This window comes from Giraffa tippelskirchi, chromosome 13, assembly GCF_054371585.1.
Source record: "Giraffa tippelskirchi isolate mGirTip1 chromosome 13, T2T-mGirTip1v1.2.pri, whole genome shotgun sequence".
NCBI lineage: Eukaryota > Metazoa > Chordata > Mammalia > Artiodactyla > Giraffidae > Giraffa > Giraffa tippelskirchi.
This window is the reverse complement of record NC_137287.1, coordinates 81,809,106-81,831,271: the sequence shown is the minus strand read 5'-3', so window position 1 is coordinate 81,831,271 and position 22,166 is coordinate 81,809,106. Positions and strand designations below refer to the sequence as shown.

At 44.7% G+C, this 22,166-nt stretch overlaps 1 protein-coding gene across 2 annotated transcripts in view; it reads left to right on the top strand.

Annotated features, from left to right (window-relative positions):
* The window catches only part of SLC24A3 (solute carrier family 24 member 3), a 424,237-nt gene that overhangs the window by 109,519 nt on the left and 292,552 nt on the right, over positions 1-22,166 (top strand). The gene's annotated exons all lie outside the window — the stretch shown is intronic.

Below are 22,166 nucleotides of genomic sequence, written 5' to 3'. Positions count from 1 at the left end.
TCAGATCCTTTTGTTCTGTTGTGATTCACACAACGGGAAGAGAGTTTCTGAGGCCCTGCCTATTCATGATGGCTGGAATGGTGGATCTTGGAGATGGTTGTAAACTTCTCTAGCTTTTGAGGGGTTCCTGCTTGCCTCCTTGAGTCCTCCAACTCTGTGGCCAGGCTGGGGAGGGGTGCAGAGGCAGGCGGCTACAGTGGCATTGTCCCCAGGGTCAGGATATATGGGTCACCGAGAGAAAAACCCATTTTCGTGTCCCTGTGGGAGAGTCCCCCCCAGGTAGGGAGGCCAGTGGGTGGAACACACAAAATGGAGTGGATGTCACAAGATTTGTTACCTGCACAGAACATACAGTTCTGCCTCCATGACTGATCATCCCACTTATATGTGTGTGTGTGTTTAAACTGAAGTATAGTTAATTTTCAGTGTTGTGTTTTTTCCAGGTATATAGCAGAGGGGGCAGCTACTTGCTGACCTTGACTGGATCCTGTACTGGAGGAAAAATTCTGTAAGGGACATTATTAAGTCAGTTGACAAAGTTTGAATTTGAATAGTAGATTGGATACAAGAATTATATCAGTGATAAAATTATTGAAATTGTGTGCCTGGATCATGTAAAAGAATGTTTTTATTACTGAAAAATAAGCATTGAAGTATTTAAGGGTGTAGGGCCATGATGTGTGCTATTTACTCTGAAACAGTTCAGAAATAATGAAAAATGGATGGATGGATGGGTGGGTGGAGAGATGGGTGGGTGGATGGGTTGGTGGATGGATGGATGGATGGGTGGGTGGGTGGATGGATGGTGAGTGGATGGATGGATGGATGGATGGAAATAGATGGCTATAAATAGAAATTATATAGCTATAAATAGGACGATGAAGCAATGGGGCAGCAAGGTGAATCTGGATAAAGGGTTTATGGGCATTCAATGTACTGTTCTTGCAATTTTTCTGTAAGTTTGAAATTACTTCTGAAAAAAAAGTTTAAAAAGCTCCCCTTTTGTTGATGGTTTGGTTGATTTATGCAGGATTTATGGAGCATCAGTCAGATCCTATTTTGCATGCAGTGTGCCAGGCAGACAAGACCCAAGTTCTCATGAAGTGTCTGTTCCTGGGGGAATGTGACAGAATAAAGAAATCTACAAAGAACAAAGTTGCTAAGGAGAAGGGAAGTGGGGTCATCGGGTGGTGATGGGGTTAATGGGAGGGATCCCATTTGGTTGGGGTTGTAGGAGGAATGGAAACCTGGTTATGGGAAGGAGGTGGTACTGTCCCTACCCAGGGAAGAACTTTCTGGATGGAGGGACCAGCCGCTGAAAAGACTCACTGTAGGCCAGAGATCCTTGGGGAACAGAGAAGGACATTGGGGCTGGGGGTGGGACAGGAGGGGTCAGAGCCTTGGAGCACTCAACCACTGGAAGAACTTATTCTCAATAGGAGAGGAAGCTGATGGAAGGTTGGAAGAATGGAGATGACTTTAATGAATTCATGTTTCCAAAGATCGCTCTAGTTACCTCCTGGGGTATGAGCTGTAGGGGGACACTGAGCAGGAGAAGAGGCCTGGGGGCCACCTCCGTAGCCCCCACCAGGACCAGGAGAGGCAGCCTGGGCTCCCGGCTCTTGTCGGTTCTCCCCGCCCCCATGGGTGTGAACGTCTATTGGAATAGAGGGTGACTGTATAAGCACACTGTCTCTTTTTTGTCTTTTATACCAAAACATATCTTTAGTGCACTCACTCAATGCCTCTCAGCAACTCTAAAAATTGACCAGAATTCTTTTTCCAACATGACTTTGACACATGCCAAGAATGACAAAAATGCATCTCTCTCCAATTTTTTTTTTTTTTTTTTTTGCTCTTGAGCTACTTTCAGGCCTGAGTGTTGGGGAAGAATAAATAGAAACGCAGATCATGGCTAAAGAGGCCCCGTTCCACAGGGAGAAAACCACCCAAAATCTCAGAGGAGTGTCTGAGGGGTCATGGAAGCCCCTAAAGGAGGAGGAAGTGGCCAGGGGGCATCAGTCCCTCAGGCACCTAGGGGCCTCATGGAGTATTTTATTAAAAGAAATAAAGGCAGTGTGCCTATAAAGGCTATAGTTTTTCTTGTGAATGGGTTCCCACTTCAGCTTCTGTCCTATGCCATCAGCAACCCTCTTCTAGAATCTGGAATCCTGAAATCTGGGAACCAGGAGAGTTTAGGGAGGACATTCTAAATATCCCCCCCCCTTTTTTTTTGCTTCCCGTGTCAGACGAACTGGGTTTTTTCTTTAGCAGCTGGAGGGGCCCAGGGCCTGGGTGCTGTGGCTACTGGATGGCTGTTTTGTTGAGGTACGATCCTGCCAGAAAAGTGGAAACGAGGGGCCTGGAGAAGTGATCCTTCAGGGTGGGTGGCTCTTGACCTTCACAGGTTGAGCGGTGTGTGTGTGTGTGGTGAGTGTGTGCCTCTGTGTATGTGTGTCTAGCAGGTAGGTGGATACACCTTGGGATGCTGGATGTTTTTGGAAAGATATTTTTATCTGTGACATCAACAGTCCTAGTCAGGTGTTTTGATGGTCATAGAGAGAGGTGCCTTTTATCTTCCCTCTGGGCTGGTTTTCTTGCTCTGCAGCACCACTCCACCATAACCAGGGCACTCAAACCAGGGTCTGTGAAGCAGGTTCTGATGGGGCTCGTGTGTATGCGTGCTCAGTCGCTTCACTCATGTCTGATTCTTTGTGACCCTGTGGACTATAGCCTGCCAGGCTCCTCTATCCATGGGATTCTCGAGGCAAGAATTTTACTGGAGTGGGTTATCATGCCCTCCTCCAGGGGATCTTCCCAATTCAGGGATTGAAACCATGTCTATTATATCTCCTGCATTAGCAGGTGGGTTCTTTACCACTAGAACCACCTGGGAAGCCCGGTGGGGGCTCGAATGGACCCTAAATGGATGCTGTGTGTGTGTCTGTGGAGAGGTGGGCCACTTGGCCTGTTACAAAGTGAGAAGAAGAAGGAGTGATTCCACCGAAGTAGTTTGTGGCATCAGTAAGAATTAGAGAACTCGGAAGGAACGGAATTTTAAAAAAAGAACCAACTTGTGCATGCGAATTTCCATTTTGTTGAGCAAACAAAATGCTCCTGAGTCTGGTCTTTCTAATTTTTAATTTTTTTGCAGTGTAAATGGATGAATCGATCATTGAAGGTGGTAATTTGAGAAAAATGGAAGGGAAGAAAGCAATGCTGGCATAACTGTTGCCTGCTCGTTGTACCTCTTCAGGGGTAGTAAATGACCCTCCAGTGAACACGACTTTGATTTTGTATATAGTCACAAGGCTGTCGAGCAGGAATAACATGTGGGAGCTCACTCCCTGTTACCACTTATGGTGCAAAAGACAACAAAAGTAATGGTTGCCACAACCCTGTGAATGCACTGTTGTCTCTCAGTGTCTGATAGGGATGGGTTCCAGGACCTGCCTTGGGGACCAAAATCTGCAGATGCTCAAGTCCTGGATATAAAATAGTGTAGTGTTTGCACATAACCTATGCACATCCTCCCTATACTTTATTTTTTTTTATTTTTTATCATTTAAAAATTTTTTGGCTCATGGGATCTTAGTTCCCCCACCAGGGATTGAACCCAGGTCCTCAGCACCAAGCACACTGAGTCCTAACCACTAAACTGCCAAGGAATTCTCTATCCTCCCTATACTGGAAATAATCTTTAGATTACTTATAATGTCTAATGCAATGTAAATGCTATGTAAATAGTTACCAGAATGAGGCAAATTCAAGTTTTACTTTTTGGAACTTTCTGGAATTTAAAAAAATATTTTTGATCCGTGGTTCATTGAGTCTGCGGGTGTAGAACTGTATTAAAAAGGTTGACTTGCACATTTTAAATGGGTGGGTTGTATGAGATGTGAACTGTATTTGAATAAAGCTGTGAGGGGGAAAAAAAGACAGCAAAAGAAAAATAGACGTGTTTGACATGAAGAAATTAAATTTTTAAGAGTCAAGGAGATAACACACACACACAGATTCTCTTCCACGTGATCCAGTCCACCTATTGTAAAGATTTAATATTGGCTGAATGATCCTTAAGCTGGACTCTGGGAACAGTTTTCAGAAACTAGGGACTTACTGTGTTCGGTTTCTCAATGGAGTCAAATGTCCTCGGAAGGTGGTTTGATTTTTGGAAACAGCTAAAATAATTCAAAGGTAGGTTTGGTGATTGAGTCATCAAGCTGAGAAATACCAACATCATAAAATAAAAAATAAAAAAGTTCTATGGAGTAAGAGCAATTATTTTCTTTTGGGAGATCCCATAGCCTGACTTGTAAGGCTAGGGCTCAGCAAAATACCCCTGTTTTTGTAAGTAAAATTTTACCAGACGCAGCCACGCCCAATCGTGTATGTGTTCTCCATGGCTGCTCTTTTGGTTCAAGGACACATTCAAGACCATGTGGCCTGCAAAGCCTAAAATATTTACTGCCTGGCCCTTTATAGGAAGAGTTTTCTGGACCCTGACTTACATTCTTCTTTTGACTTTTTTGAATGGGAGAAAAATCTTCCTGTTGGCATGGGGAGCAGTTCAAGGAGCCTGTGCTTGTCCCCCCACCGCCCTCTCCTGGCCTGGGGAAAGCTGGTGAAACCTCCAATCTGCAAAATATATATGAACTTGATACATGGTCCCACTGCAACATTTTCAACCCCAGCACATCGCTGTTAATGAATTACAGAGACAGAACTTCTGAGGCACACTCTGTAAGCATGTGAGCTCGAGAGAAGTTGGCCTTGGGGTTGCATGTTGGATCTGCCACTTAGTGTGTGGCCTTGGGCCAGCTGGCCCCTCTGAGTCTCTGTTTCTCATGAACAGGAGAATGTTACATCACAGTCCTTGTGTGTGGCAGTCGAGAGAACTTTGCAGGGAGGATTAAATAAAAAAATGGACTCCCAGGGCCTCACACATAGTAAAAGTCCATAAATGGGTGTTCTTCTCAAAGCAGCATATTTTAGTAAATAAGATGATCAGTTCAGTCACTCAGTCGTGTCCAACTCTTTGTGACCCCATGAACCGCAACACTCCAGGCCTCCCTGTCCATCACTAACTCCCAGAGTCCACCCAAACCCGTGTCCATTGAGTCGGTGATGACATCCAGCCATCTCATCCTCGGTCATCCCCTTCTCCTCCTTCCCCCAATCCTTCCCAGCATCAGGGTCTTTTCCAATGAGTCAACTCTTCTCATGAGGTGGCCAAAGTATTGGAGTTTCAGCTTCAACATCAGTCCTTCCAATGAACACCCAGGACTGATCTCCTTTAGGATGGACTGGTTGGATCTCCTTGCAGTCCAAGGGACTCTCAAGAGTCTTCTCCAACACCACAGTTCAAAAGCATCAATTCTTCGGTGCTCAGCTTTCTTCACTGTCCAGCTCTCACATCCATACATGACTACTGGAAAAACCATAGCCTTGACTAGATGGACCTTTGTTGGCAGAGTAATGTCTTTGCTTTTCAATATGCTATCTAGGTTGGTCATAACCTTCCTTCCAAGGAGTAAGCGTCTTTTAATTTCATGGCTGCAATCACCATCTGCAGTGATTTTGGAGCCCCCAAAAATAAAGTCTGACACTGTTTCCACTGTTTCCCTATCTATTACCCATGAGGTGATGGGACCAGATGCCATGATCTTAGTTTTCTGAATGTTGAGCTTTAAGCCAACTTTTTCACTCTCTTCTCTCACTTTCATCAAGAGGCTCTTTAGTTCTTCGTCACTTTCTGCCATAAGGGTGGTGTCATCTGTATATCTGAGGTTATTGATGTTTCTCCCGGCAATCTTGATTCCATCTTGTGTTTCTTCCAGCCCAGCGTTTCTCATGATGTACTCTGCATATAAGTTAAATAAGCAGGGTGACAATACACAGCCTTGACGTACTCCTTTTCCTATTTGGAACCAGTCTGTTGTTCCATGTCCAGTTCTAACTGTTGCTTCCTGACCTGCATACAGGTTTCTCAAGAGACAGGTCAGATGGTCTGGTATTCCCATCTCTTTCAGAATTTTCCCCAGTTTATTGTGATCCGCACAGTCAAAGGCTTTTGCATAGTCAATAAAGCAGAGATAAGATGATAGCCTTGGAGAAATGACTTGCTCGGAACAAGCTCATGTCTGCCATGGGAATGTCTTGGGAAAGTAGTCTTCCTTCATCCTTTGGGAACCCTGTTGTGTCTGTTAGCTACAGCTGTGTAACAGGACACCCTGAAATTCAAGTGTTTAAAATAATAAGCATTTACTGTGGCTCCTGAATCCAGAGGTCAGCTGGGTGGTGATGCTGATCTGGGTCAGGTTCACCTGATGTCAGCTGAGTTGGTTCCAGAGCCTGTGGTCATCTGATGGTAGCTGGGGGGTGGCTGGATAGGGTGGTGTCATGTGTCTTGAATGTCATTCTCACCACATTCTCTTGGCCAGATCAGATCCCAAGAACAGCCCAAATTCACAGAATAGCTGTCCCCAGAGACGGAATGAGCTGAAGAATCCGATAGCAAGGGGCATGGACAGGGGTGAATAAAGAGCTGGGGGCATTTTGTAATTGATCACATTGGCTCCTTCACCAGGATGGTAAAAAGTCAATCAAGAAATCATGGATGTCATGCCTTTCATCCATATGAATCGTTAATTCAAGTATCCAACTATTTTCAGCAACCACTGTTAGCTTTATCTTAAGACACTGAGTATACAATCTCTACCTTTAATAGGAAGGAAAAAAAGCTATGAAATGAAATCTTTAATGAAGTTCTACTTGGCAAACCCAAGCTCTCCCTTGCCTTGTTATCTCTCCAGACTTGAGACAGCAGATCCTTTGACAGGACATTCATTTGCCTCCCACAGTTTGTCATGTAATAGGGTCGGCAAACCTCAGGGCCTGTTGGCTGGTTGCATATCGAGTTTCTCTGACATTTTTACAACACCACAGTCCTCGGATCCATCTGCAAAGGAGCCCTCAAGCCCCACTTAACAGACTCATGTAGTTCCCTCGGGATGTGTCTGCTCACTGCCACCAAGGCCACCTGAGACATGAAAATTGTGGCCGGATGGGACGCTGTCTTGGCCTCTGGGATCAGGCAGTCCTTGAATGATGTGCTGGTTTGATCTTATTGGCTCTTCTGTTTTAGCCAGTTGTTCAGAGTTGAACCAACTCTTAAAAGCATGAGGGGCTCAAGAGCTTAGCCTCTGGAGTCAACAGGACAAGGAAAGCTGACTCCATCCCCTGCAGGTGTGACCTTGGGGAAGATGCTAACCTTGAAGGCTTTGGGTCTTACATTAGTAAGATGGGATCAGTATCAGGGCTGCAGAGACACCAAGAGCTAGTGGCTTGGGATTCATCTGAGTTCAGTGTGTGGAATAAGCACTTGCTCGATGACAGCTCTTATTATCGAGATTATTTTTATGGGTCTGACTCCAGTGTAGTGAGCCCCTGGGCAATTTTTAAGTCTGAGTTATATGCCGAATTTTTCCTCTTTGAAGGGGTCTCTGCCGCCTTTTTGAGCCCGGGTCTGGGCAGCCCCGTTTGAGTGGGGACATCCAGGGGTTGCCATGAAGATGTCATTTTTTGAATCGCACAGGGACTTCCCACTCAAGAAGGGGATGGCTTCTCTTCAGCAAAGGGACGCCTGCCAAGCTCCAAAAGAGCTATAAACTTGCTGAATTGTGGAAAGGCATCCTTGGACCTGAAGCTCCCAACAAACCAGGACCTGTTTGTCATTAATTTGAATGCTTCCAGAGCATTGTATCAGACCTGCCTGGTATCTCCCCGGGGGGCTCTCACCAGGCTGTGACCACGGTTTGGAAAACTCTCTGCAGTCCTCCTTCTTGTCTTGAGGGTCACGCTTCATGCAGGGCAGTCATTTTTTGTCTCCAGGTAGTTGTTTCATTTGTTTTCCTCTCAGCGCAGCATCCGTGTGGGTGTTTGCAGAAGGGGAGAGCTCATAACTCAGTATACTCCATGAGAATCCGTGGAGATGTGTATTCCGACACTATCTCTGAACCCGTGTAACAATTTGTAGGAGAACATAATGCCAGTTCACTTATCTAGCTGTTCAGAAATTCTTTTATTTCCTGTTTTCTAAGGAAAAGTTAAAGGAGCAGGTTAGGAGCACTGAAGCTGAGGGGTGGTCAAGTTGGAAGAAACAGAAAGGACTCCATAAATATTGGCATTTGCTTGCACTTGGCTTCCACATGATGCTTCAGAGAGACCCCGCCCTGTCCTACCTGCTGGGTAGAGCTGTGTTCTTAACCCAGGGCTGCGAGGTTTGCCAAGCCCTGCAGGCCGAGGGCCAGAAACTGACAGGGTGGGGACAGGGCTGGGCTGGAGATGGCCTTTGTTGGGTCCTAAACACAAGCTGAGTTGTTTGAAGGAGGCTCTGAGTTAGTAACACCTTAAGTGTTTGATCCATTATGTGTCACCCATGATAGGTTGGGTAGAGGGACATAGAAATAAAACGAATTGTTAATCATTCCCAAAGGATGTCCCTGTGACAGTGTGTGAAGCAAGGGATGTTTTTATGTTTATGTGTTTCTCTTTTTTGTTTTTTAAATTAGGAAAGTACGATAACACATTTACAGGAGACTTGGACAATACAGAACAAAGTTACATATAGTTCCACTCTATGGTACAATTATTTTTTAAGTAGATAAGATTTTTAGTTGGGATTTCAATATCAAACTCTCAAAAATTAACAGAATCAATATACAGAAAAGTAGAAGGATATAGTAGACTTGAAAACACCATGAACCAATTCAACATAATTAAGATTTATACAGTTTTCACAGAACAGTAAGATACAAATTCTATTCATGTTCTCATGGACTATAAAGTATGAGACACTGAAACATATCCAGGGACATAAAACAAGGTGCAAAAACTTCATGGTCTAAAGGTATTGAAACCATTCAGAGTCTATTGTCTTATCACTATGGAATTATGTTAGAAATCAATATCAAAAGGTATTTGAAAATAACCCACATATTTTCAAGCACAATGTGACATTTACCAAGAGAGAACTTTGACTTAGCCATTGAAAGCCTCAATAAAGTTAGAAGAGTAAAAAAGGGTTGTTTGATGAAGCAACAGTCTAACTAGGACCCTCACCCCTGCATGCATTTTGCACCCGTCTCTTGTCTCAGGGACATGGGGCACATGAGGACCCAGGGAGTGGTCTCCAATCTTTAGGACTAGAATGGTGTCTGTTATCGCTTGAATTCTGTCCCTCACCCAAAGCTGTGTTGACATCCTAACCCCCAACATCTCAGAATGTGACCTTATTTGGAGATGGGGTCGTTGCAGAGGGGATCAAGTTAAGATGAGGTCATGGGGCTAGACTCTAGTCCAGCACGGTATATGTCCTCAAAAGGAAGCATTTAGAGATGATTCACGTTGCTGCACAGCAGAGACTAACACAATGTTGTAAATCAACTAGACTTCAGTAAAAATAAGCAGGTAAATAAAAAAATAAATAAAAATTATATAGTCAAAAGAGGAGGCAAGTCAAAAGAGGAGGCATTTGGACATAGACCCGTGGGGATGCCATGTGAAGGGAGGCATGGGTGATGCTTCGGCAAGCCCTGAGTGCCTATTGTTGTTTAGTTCCTAAGTTGTGTCTGACACTTTTGGGACTCTGTAGACTTTAGCCCTCCAGGCTCCTCTGTCCATGGGATTTTCCAGGCAAGAATACTGGAGTGGGTTACCATTTCCTACTCCAGGGGATCTTCCTGACCCAGGGATCGAACCTGGGTCTCCTTCATTGCAGGCAGATTCTTTACTGTCTGAGCCACCAGGGAAACCCAATAGGCAAACTAACAAATTATTTCAGGTTGAAATGTTTAAGTTAGCTTATGGAGAGACTGGTGAGAATCACTGGGGAATTTTTCCTTGAAGAAAGATTTTCACACACCTTTTCCTCCCAGCAGGCACCCTGGATCAGAGTTTCTAGGAGTAGAGTCCAGGTGTCTGTATTTGACAAAAGGTCTGAAGATCACTTGAGGGTCATACAGGTTGGGTTTTAGAGTGTGTTCTAGCGGGATTCTAGGCCGTGAAGAGTTGTTCATCTTCCCGTAAAGCCTGGGCTGTCACGCCTGACCTGATGACCCAGGGAGCATTCTGTCTTTCACTTCAGAGATTCTAAAGGTAAATATTATAGTGTTCCACAGAAAGGATCCCAGACTTGGAGATGGAGTAAAGGCTTTTGCATCGTGACTGGGCCTAATACCCGGCCATCCAGGAACCCTGTTTTGGAATTTTACATCATTTAGTGGAAGTCCACAAAATGGAAACAGTTTCCCATTCCATAAACCCATAGAATGCAGCCTTTTAGACATCATTGAGCTGATTTGTTTGTTCGACAAATGAAGAAACTAAAGGCCATGGAGGGTACGGCCACCCGTCTGATCCCTGCAAAAGGCGGGTCTCGGTTTGGAGGCTCCAGGTACCAACTCTGATGTTCCCGTCGTCTCTGCTTCTGACCCTGTGTCCGTCCAGCTGCAGCTCACTGACCACAGTTCTATGAGATCTGTGTTCCAGATGGGCCCTTCCTATAAGAGTCACCGTGATATGGTGACAAACAAAGCTGTTTCTGGCTAGGACCTCGGCTGGAACGCGGGGAGTGTGCCCGGCCCAGCAAGAGCGTGCAGGGGCAGGGTGGAGGGAGTCGCGGCTTCCGCTCAAGGCGTTCTGTGGCAGGCCTTCTCCGGAAGGTTGTCCGCATCGCCCTAATTCCACAGCCTGTAGACCTGTGCATGTCATCTTCCACACCTCAGGGACGCTCTGTCCTGGTGGTGGTCATCATTCTGGGTGGAAAAAAGACTTTAGAGAGAGAGAGAGAGAGCTCCATGTAGTGGAACTGAGCACAGCTCCTTGGCTTGGACACCGATGTCTAAGTCTCAGCTTCACCCTCAATCGCAAGAGAACCTCATTGGGCTCCCTGGGTGCTCCTTTCCTCATCTCTAATAATATCTACCTTTGAGGTGTCGGTGAATAGGATACAAGATAGTAAGTATTGAAAAGTACTTTGAAGCTTTATAAAACACTAGTTATTTCTGTTGTTATTGTTATTATTGGAATGTTGGCCTACATCAGGTTGATATGGAAATTCAAGGTGGGGCACAAACTTCACTTTGTACCTTCAAGAAGAGTTAGGTACCAATTCCTGTTTGTGGGTTTGTTTTTCTTTTGCCAGCTTTCAAATAATGTGGAAATATGGTGCCATATACAGTAAGTTAAGCTGACTGGCTCTGTTCTCCTGAAGCTTAAAATCTAAGGCAGAAAATATTGGCAGTGACAGAGGTGACTGAGCCATTGGTCAGAGCTGATTCATTAATTAATCTGCCTTATGTCTTGCCCAAGTGATGGGAAGCAGGGATGGAGCCATGGCACCTATGCTCTGCTCCAGGTGGACCCACTGTAATACATTTCTTCTGAGTCGGCAGTGTTAATCTTTGGCCAAGTCAAATGATCCGATAAGATCATGTCCAATTGTAGGACAAACATACATTGGAATCTTGGTCAATTATTAAAAAATAGGTATTTGGATATTGGGTGACATGGGAATATATTTATGATGATAAATGCTTTAGGTGCAAAAAGCAAGTTACAGTATGGAAGTATAGATACCAAATGTTAAGAAAGTGTTTCTGGTGGTTGGAAGAAGTTATTTCTGTTTTCATCTTTGTATCTGTTGGTAATTTTTCAGGGAAATACTAATTCTGCCAGATGGTTGTGGCTTCACTTGAATTGGGTCTTTTAAAAAAAATTTTTTTTTATTGGAGTATAGTTGATTTACAATGTTTTAGTTTTAGGTGCACAGCAAAGTGATTCAGTTATACATATACATATATCCACTTTATTGTTTTAGATCGTTTTCCCATATAGGTGATTACAGAGTATTGAGTAGAGTTCCCTGTGGTATACAGTAGGTCCTTATTAGTTACCTGTTTTATATATAGTAGTGAGTATATGTCCATCCCAATTTCCCAATTTATTTCCCCCCACCCACTTACCTACTGGTAACCATAAGTTTGTTTTCTACATCTGCGGCTCTCTTTCTGTTTTGTACGTGACTTCATTTGTACCCCTTTTTGTTTTTAGATTCCACGTGTAACTGATATCATATTTGTCATTCTCTGTCTGACTACTTGAATTAGGTCCTGATGGATGTATAAGAGTTGAAAAGGCAGGAGGTTGTCCTAAGGAATGGGAGTAGTATTTGTGGAGACATACAATAGAAATGAAAACAGACCTATAGCCTAGTCTAGAAATGCCTGGGTCACATGCAGATGGTCAACCAGTTAGGTTTTCAGCTGGAACAGAGAAGGATGCGGAAGTGTTGGGCAGCAGTGTTGGATAAGTTCAGTGATGCTGAGTGGTGGAGGGTCTTACGGGGCTGCTGGTAGATTTATCACCATAAAGGGAGAGGTGATTAGAAGATGTTGCACGCTTGTTAAGAATGCTGGTGAACAGGGTGCCTTGCCCCTGCCACGTTTTCCAAAATCATTGGGTCATGGATCTTACCTGGAGCCAATACCGATATTGAAGTATTTTAGACCTCAGTCCACACCATGGAAATAAGCCCTGGGTTCTGAGCCTGGAAAGACTCATGGTGGACTTCACTTTTGAGCATTCGTTTCTGGGTTGGGGAAACCACTATCTGGTTATCTGTGGACACCGCCCCCTCCAGTGAGTAAACAGGACGTTGGCCCGTGATGGGGAGAGCAGTAAACATGTTCAGGCCACAATACAGTGCATTGCTGTATCACTGAAAAAATCTTGTGTGCCATTTTATTGTTTTTAATTTTTTGCTCCTTCATTGTTTTTGAAATTGAGAAGGAAGAAATAAAACTGCCTTTGTTCACAGATGTCATGGTTGCTTATGAGAAAATCCCAAAGAATCAATAAAAAAAGCTCATGGAACTAATAAGTGATTGTAGCAAAGTTGCAGGATACAAGGATTCAAAAGTCAATTGCTTTCTTGTATACAAGTAACAAGTACTTGGAATTTGAAATAAAAAATACAACACTATTTACATTAATAGCAAAATAATGAAATACTTAGGTATAAGTCTAACAAAACATGTACAAGATTTATATGAGGAAAACTAGAAGACTCTAATGAAAGAAATCATAGAACTAGATAAATGGAGAGATATCCCATGTTTATGGATAGGATGATGCAATAGCGTTAAGGTGTCAGTGCCTCCAAACTTGATCTCGACTAGATACAATGCAATTCCTGTCAAAGTCCCAGCAAGTTATTTTGTGGATATCAGCAAAGTGTTTCTAAAGCTTATCCAGAGAGGCAGAAGACCCAGAATAGCCAACTCAATATTGACGGAGAACAATGATGTTGGAGGACTAACACTGACTTCAGCCCTTTGTATAAAGCTACAGTAATCAAGGCAATGTGATAGTCACCTGAAACTGATTAATGTTGTATGTAAATTATGCCTCAATAAAGAAGATTTAAGTAAATTTCTGTTGTTTATTTAAAAAATACACTGCAATATTGGTGAAAGAAGAGGCAAATAGATTAACAGAATAGAATAAGGAGCCCCCAAACTGGAGGCAACCAAGATGTCCTTCAATATGCATATGGGTAAGCAAACTGTGGTACATCCATATGATGGAATATTATTCATTGATAAGAAGAAATGAACTGTCAAGCCACAAGATAACATAAAGGAACCTGTTGTGCATGCGTGCTATATGTCGCTTCAGTCATGTCTGATTCTTTGCAACCCCATGGACTGTAGCCCACCAGGTTCATCTGTCCATGGGATTCTCCAGGCAAGAATACTGGACTAGGTTGCCATGCCCTCCTCCAGGGGTTCTTCCTGACCCAGGGATCGAACCCAAGTCTCTTATGTCTCCTGCACTGGCAGGCAGGATCTTTACCACTAGTACCACTTGGGAAAGCCCTCTTAATAAAAGCATATTGCTAAGTGAAAGAAGCCAACCTGAAAGGCTTGTATACTGTGTAACTCCAAATATATGCTCTTCTGGAAAAGGAAGAATTAAGGAGATAGTGAAATATCTGTGATTACCTGGGGTTCCAGGGGATGGAGAAAGGGAAGAATAAGTAGATGGGCCATTAACCACCTATATGAGATATTCGGAGTGGTGGAACTCTTTTGTATAATACTATGATGGTGGATACATCATTTGTCAAAACCCATAGAACTGTACAACACAAAGAGTGACCCTTGGTGTATTATTTAAATAATATTAATGAATCAATATTGGTTCATCAGTTGTTATAAATACAAAATACTCATGCAGGATATTCATAACAGGGGAACTGGGCAGAGGAGGGAATGAGAGGGCACAGGGGAATTCTCGACTGTATGTTCCACTCAGTTTGTCTATAAACCTAAAGCTTCTCTTAAAATAAAAATCTATTAATAAATGAAAAGAAAAGGGAAACATTATATAGACTGGAGTTTTAAAAATATTAATATTTGTGAGTGATTAATTTATAAGTTAGAGTCCAGATCTTGCCCATAGAAAATGATTCCAGGGTAGAAATGAAAATGTGACATTATCAAAATAAAAAACGCTGTTCTGACACACATGTACAGAAGACGACCCTGGACTTGGGAGTGACGTATGCTGAGCCCCATCACAGCCTGTGCCTTAGAAGCAGAGATTGTAGATGAATTAGAACTCAGCTTCAGATATCTCATCTGCCAGGTGAGGGTGGGACTGTGAAGGGGAAGGGAGGCACTGACTTTGAAGTATATTGACAGTAGTGCCTAGAACGCAGTCCCTGGCCACTTGCCCTGCCTCCAGACCTCTCAGGGTGCTGGACTTGGATCCAGTCAGTTCTCTTTGACCCAGTCAAGGCTTGTCCATCTTTGGCTTCTTGTCCATGGCTGGGCTGCCAGTTGATGATGGACAGTGACTCTGGAGGTCACAAGGTCGAGATGGACCTTGCTCCTCAAAGCCATCTGTGCAGGCTCTGCTGGAAACCATGGGCTCCCCATGTGCGCCTTCAGTTTCATGCTGTAGACATTCTTTATGGGTGGCAAAGGCGGTTCACGCTTCAGATGGACCTCTTGAGGATGATTTGCTTTCTACAAGGAGAACTGGTAATTCCCAGCAGGCTGGAAGGTTCTGTCTACTCTCATTTTAGCGCTAGTGGTCCAGTCTGCCATACGTGTGAACACAGCTGTATTTGGATGAGCGATCTGTCTGTGGTGGGGCTGAGCTGTCATGGGTTAGACAGTGCAGATATGGGTTATTTCTGTCATCTCAGAAAATTCTGCCAATGATACAGATAAGGAGTATTCTGCCTCACTCACTAACTGCCTCTTTATCTCCTGCATGCATCTGTTCTCACTGTGCCTGTGGCCACCACCCCAGTTCTGGCCCTGAGTGCTGACTGATCACTACAGATGTCCTGTAGCAAGTCTGGCAAAATGCTATACCTCCTGCTTGTCAGATGACAAAGCTGTGTCTCTGCTGGGCACACAAACCAGGACCCACCTGGTTCTGATTTAGCCAGGACCCACCTCACTTGTGCCGTGCTATCTCTTCCCACTCCCCAGCACATCCTTGTGTGCCTGGCCTGTGCACACAAGACTCTTGATGTCCTACATGCTCATCCTTCCCCTCCACACCCATGTGCAAGGTCTGACGTCCCCCTCCACCCTTTATGTGGTCTCCCTTCTCTCCTCCTGTTGATATCTCCTCCACTTTGTGGCATACTTCTCAAATCTCATCTCTTCAGAAAAGGCATCATGGCCACCCAACCAGATAATTTCTTTCTTGGGGAAATTCCCTGACAATTTATCTTTTCCCTCCCTTGAGATGCGTAGCTCGTCTTGCTTCAGGAAATTTGTCTGTTTGCACTCACTCATTCCGACTCCCTCCTGGAAAATACATCCCTTTTGAGGACAAGCGCTCTGTTGCCTTCATCTGTGCCGGCTAGACTCATGCTTTGCCAAGCAATACATATTTGTATTGCTTACAAGACCCTTTGGCCAAGAAACCATCTCCAGAGTCACTGCTCCAAGAAGCTGTTTCCTAAATCACCATAGAAACAAGCCAGCGTACTTCCACAGACCCCACACAGGGAGACAGCCATAGGACTCCTGTCTCACCCCGTCTCTCTAGACCAACATTTAGCCACACTGGTCAGGTGTTTCCTTTTGCTCACTAAGGGATCAGCTGGTGTAACAGACACTGCTGATGCCCAGATTATGTCTCTGTAACATCCAATCTTCTCTTGCCTGAACCGGAGTCTCTTTCCTAAGGGGTTTTGGATGTCCTCCAAAGCCAGAGAAGACCACTCTACCTGCCCTACAAAGCAGACCAGAAGTTCCAGAAAATGAGCTTCCTTGGGAACAGTCCCCAAGCAAGAAGTGATGGGAGGTGGGGTACAGATCCCTCCACTCCTTCTCCAGCTGTGTGGACAGCTCTGAGCTGCTGCTGCATGTGGTTCCCCAAGAGCACTGGCTTCCAGCCCCACAGCCTAAGTGGCTTGATCACTTAAGTCTTCGTTGTCTGCATTCCTCTCCTGCCCCACTTCCCCATGTCAGAGTTCCCTTTCCCTCCCAGTAAATGAGCTGCCTTGAATCTTTGCCTCAGATTCTGCTTCTGGGGAGCCCAAATTCAGATAGAATGACTGTAAAGTCATCTTCCCTGGTAGCTCAGACAGTGAAGAATCTGCCTGTAACGCTGGAGACCTGAGTTCGATCCCTGGGTTGGGAAGATACCCTGGAGGAGGGCATGGAAACCCACTCCAGTATTCTTGCCTGGAGAATCTCCATGGCCAGAGGAGCCTGGTGGGCTACAATCCATGGGCTCACAAAGAGTTGGACATGACTGGGCGACTAAGCACAGCACCAGGTTGCCTTCATTTCTGGCCTCTTTGGTTTTGACATCCTTCAGTGAGCTCTGGTTGGTATTTTGTCTACAGTTTGCTCCCTATGAGACATACGTCTAAGCTTTTAGCTGGAATGATTGCTTCATTCATGTCATACAGCTAATCCTTGTGAGTGACACATTCAACTGGGAACCCAGCAGAATGAAGAACACGTCTTGAGAGTGTGAGCACGGTTGGAGGGCTCCAGGAGTTCCGGAGAAGAGGGTGTGGTGCCATTCTTCGCAGCCCTAGCTCCTACCTTAAGCCAGGGATTATTGAGAGTGACCATCTCTACTGCTTCTAAGGAATGAATGCCCAGCTGGGGAGTTTATATATGAAAAATGTGAAATACTGTTTCAGTGTTAAATATCTTTTTTTCCCTGTGGTTCATAAAAAGAACATTTAATTAAAATATTAATAGAATTTGGTGGAAGACATCAAAGTTACTTTGCAGAATTTCTGTGACAGACTTATTTTTATCTGAATTTAGTCCTACTTCTCTTTCCTGAATCTGTGCCCTTCTGCCCTCTGTTCCTTCTCTTCCTTCCTTTCTCTTTGCCTCTCCTTTTACCACATTACTTGTGCTACTGTATTTAAATGATGTTAAACTGTTTGCTTTTTAAAATACGCATACAGATAACTTGATTTAACTGTTTAGCATTTAAATGTGTTAGAACTTTCTAAACAAAACAAGGATCCATCTGTGGCACACATGTAGCCATCTCCCCACCATTGCTCTTGCCAGACATCAGTTCAGTTCAGTCGCTCAGTCGTGTCCGATTCTTTACGACCCCGTGGACTGCATCACACCAGGCTTCTCTGTCCATCACCAACTCTTGGAGCTTGCTCAAACTCATGTCCATCGAGTCAGTGATGATGCCATCCAACTGTCTCATTGTCTGTCATCACCTTCTCCTCCTGCCTTCAATCATCAATCAACATACCCTTCTCAACCCAGAGCTCACAGAAGCCATTGCTGGTTGATGGGCATTCCCATAGGAGATGAAATTTTTCTGATTTAACCTACGTGCTTGGAACAGGGAGACCAGTTTAGGCAGAAACTTGATATGCCTGTTAGTTTCACATATCCTTATCCTCTGTTAGGAGAACATCCAAAGAGAGGAGGGTTCTAGGACAGCTTCTCCTTGAGTTCTGTGGTTTGAGTCAGCCTTGGGTGCAGCCCTGAACTGACCTGTTCATCACCTTGAGAAAAATCCAGGAAAGAGGAGAACCACATGCTGAGTTTTCACTCACCTCTGTCCCAGCCCCAGGACAGTTTACTGAAGACCTTTAACAGTACATGCAGATGGAGTTCCTCTCCTCGATGGTTTTGTACATTCTGATGCCACTAGCTTTTCCCATAAACCAGCTCCCAGGTCCCTTGATCACTGTCATCATATCCCTTGGATGCTTTCATATTGGCCTCTCTGTGATGGTGCCCAGGGGCTCAAATCCAGGGCCACCCTCCATAGAGTCTTTCTAGACATTTCCCCCAAGTCTGTGCTTCACGGGTCTTCCCCAGAAATGGCCTTGGCTTTGTAGGCACTATCAGCTGCTCTGCCAGCCCCACTGTAGGTGTGGCCGACCCTTGTAGGCTTACAGGGGCATTGTGGCCTGCTTTTCAGAAGTCCAGCTCACTCCTGCTCTTCCCTGTCTATCTCATTTCTGCATCGTGGGTTACACAGCATCTGGACTGACCAGTGGAATCCGACTGCAGGACTGTTCTCTGAGTCTAGGCCTGACTCAGCAGGACCCTAGACCTCTGACTTTCTGGCCACCCCAATCATTTCTGGCTTCTTTTCCTAGTTTGTCCTCCTGTTCCAGCCTGGGATTCGGCTTGGAGAACTTCTTCAGTGTTTGCCGTGTCCTGAGTTATGTGATTAAGCTTCTCGCCAGCCCTCATATAGGCATTGATGCTGGTCCCTTGCAACCTCCTCCAGATCCCTCTCCTGGGGTATTTGTCATGGTCTTTACACCACTGGCACCCTACCAGAGGTTGTCTTTGTGCAGCTTCTCCTGCACACCTCCCGAGGCTCCTGCACATGTCTCTTGTTTGACTGCTCCATTGCCTTGATTTCCCCTCCAGTGATTCGTTTGAGTGACGGGCCAAACACTGTGATACCCAGAGAGTCAGTGGGTTTTAAGAATTATGGAAAACTTCTCCAGACCCTTCACAGTCTGCTGACCCACGAGTGTGTCTCCAAATAGTCTTACTCTTGGCATCAGTGCATCAGGAGGAAGTGGTGCCCACATGTTCCTGGGTGTCTCAGGTTCCTGGAGGCAGGAAGATGGGGATTCATGAGCATGTGTTTTGTTGAGGGGGAGCTCTCAGGTGGAGTCTGTGAAAGGAGGAGAGAAGCAGACAAGGCAGGGGAAGAGGCCAAAGGCATTGCTTCCTCAGGCCAGGTTCAGTCTGGGCCTGCTGGAGTGTGGGGAAGGGTTACTCCTGCAGCTCTGGTCACACCCAGGATGGTCCCTGCTCAAGTGAGGAGCCTGAGGCTGCTTGTATCCATCAGTCCTTGGACACCCCTTGGGGCATGGGGAGCCCAGCCTTCCAAGGGGCAGTTCTGAGGATAGAGTCCAAGCTGTAGCCCTGGCAGCGGGGGGTTGTGGTACCAGCTGCCAGGGGAGCTCTGGACTGGTGCCCATGGCAGCAGGAGCTCTGGAGGAAAGGAGCTGATGCCTATTGCAAGGCTGCTGTGAGCGATGTGTGGGGAAATTCCACATCCATCCCCTCATTTAATTCTTAAAAAGCCCCATAAGCACTGCATTGTGTTCCCCTGGGTGGGATCCAGGAGCTTTCTAGGGTCTGAGAAATCAGGACTGGAGGAGCTGGGGTTTGAACTAGATTCATCTTTCTGGCTTTCTCTCCCCAAGCTCAGCCCTGCTCTGGACCTCACTGCTGAATTATGCTGTACCAGAGACCTCAGTTTCAACATGTTCTCAGCCTTTGATGGGGAAAATCATTACCTAGGAATCTCCTGGGGACTTTTCCCCAAAGTCATCTTTTAAAGTGTTGAAGTCTCTCCTTCAGACCTGTTTGCTTTTATTTATATGGTTGCACATTTAGAAGTCAAAACAAACCTGTTTGTCTGTGTCCCAAAGAAGCCCATGATAGATTCAGATCACTAGTTTTGGAGGTGGGTTATTTAGAGGCAGGGGGAGGCTGAAGGTCTGATATGAAAGGAGAGATAGTATAATAACAGCAATCAAAAAAAATTAAGTCTTGGGCCATTCAGTGTAGAAAAACCTATAGCTGAACACTCTACTTGGCCTTAAGAATGTGATTTTATTACATGCCAGAATTAACTGGAATTCATTTGCTCATTTTTTTTTTCGAGTTAATTTATTTAGTACCTATCATGTGTCATATACTGTGCTAGAGACACAAGGATTATTGAGACATGGTCCTTCTCCAAAAAGAATATGTGTTTTAAAAACTGCTTAAAGAGGAAACAAGAAACTAGCAAGTGTCTCCCCTGAGCAAGGTCCTTTATCACATTAACCCAACTAATAAGCATACATCAGCTGATAAGCTCATGAAAGGATACACAACATCATTAGTCATCAGGGAACTGAAAATTCAAACTTCAATGAGATAACACTGCACGCTCAGTAGGATGGCTCACATTTAAAATCTGACAATGCTAAGTGTTAGCAAAGATGTGGAACAACTGGAACTCTAATCTGTGGTTGACAGAAATGTAAAATGTGTAGCCACATTGGAGAAGAGTGTGGAGTATCTTATAAGTTAAACATACACTTACCATAGGGCCCAGCCATTGTACTATTGGTGTTTCCCCCAAAGAAATGAAAATACATGGTCACAAAATGACATACATGTGAACGTTCATAGCAGTTTTATTCATAATGGCCCCAAACTGGAGGAACTCAGGTATACATCAACTAGTAAATGGATAAACCAGTAGGGTTACATACATGTAAAGGACCACTATTCAGCTCTTAAAGGAATTAACAACCAAACACACCACAACTTGAATGGATCTCAGAAACATCCTGATAAATGAAAGAAGCCAGATACCAAGGAGTACATACTGTGTGATTTCATTTGCATAAAATTCTAGAAAAAGCAAACTAATCTACTAAGGCAAGAAGCAGATTGGTGATTACATCAGGGCCAGGTGGGCCCATGATGGATGCACCACAAAGGGACATGAAAGAATGGTTGGGGGCAATGGACTTGTCCACTTTAAAAGGCTGCAGTTTATTGCAAATCAATTATACTTCAATAAAGTTGATTTTTAAAAAGCACATAGCAGCATGCCTAGCATGTAGCAAATACTCAATAAATGGTAGATTCAAGGAAAACATTCTAGTCCACCACCTGCAAGGTTCTCACCAGCCTCACTTCTAAGATACGTCACTTCCTATTCTGTAGGCAGTTCTGAGGTACAGAAACCCCCATGGTCTTCCCTGTGGGGCATAAACACATACCCCACTCTGTGTGGCAGACTAGGCTGCTTCCTGCTGGAAGCAATGGTGTTCTCTTCCATCTTGGGATCCTTTAACTTGGATTCAGACTTCCTGAGGCCTGGCCACACCTCTACCAGGCTGAGTCGGAAATCTGCTAGCTCCCCATGCCCCTGCCCCACCCAGGCATCCTTCCGCTGGAAGGGAGGAAGTCACATGTGGTTCTAATCACCAAATTACAGACTCAGCCTTCACTTGGGTTTCAGATCATTTTGGAGGCTCCCTTGGAGACTGGACCCACTAGTTCAGTTCTCGTGTTACATTTCCATCTGTGTTCAGAACAATTCACAAGACGGGCCCTGGGTAAAATCCAATAAAAGGAGTCTGAGAGGAGACAGGTTAAGGACAATGGCACAGTTGCAAAGTGCTCACCTGATCCCTCAGCTTTGCATTTTTTATCTGCTGAGATAAACAAGTGCAACTTTCTTTTCCTCTTTAAATCCGGATCTGATTTTTATTTCTGACCTTCTGTGTCCTGAAACCATGGGCACCCTCACGGACTTTAGTAGCCACTGACCTGACTCCTTGGAGACTCCAACCCTGCTTCTCCTCCAGGGGTGCTCAAACCCATTGGCAGTCTGCTGAAGGATCTTGTTTTGAAGACATAGGATAAAAAACAGGGCAACAGAAGACAATTTGCCTCTGTTGAAATACATTTATCAGTGTAGTGAATAAACAACCTGGGGATGGAGTAATAATCTATGTGCTTCTTTATTCCATGTTCAATAGTAAGAGCTGGTGGAGGGTCTGATAACTACTGTAATTTTGAATTGTTGATGAGCATAAA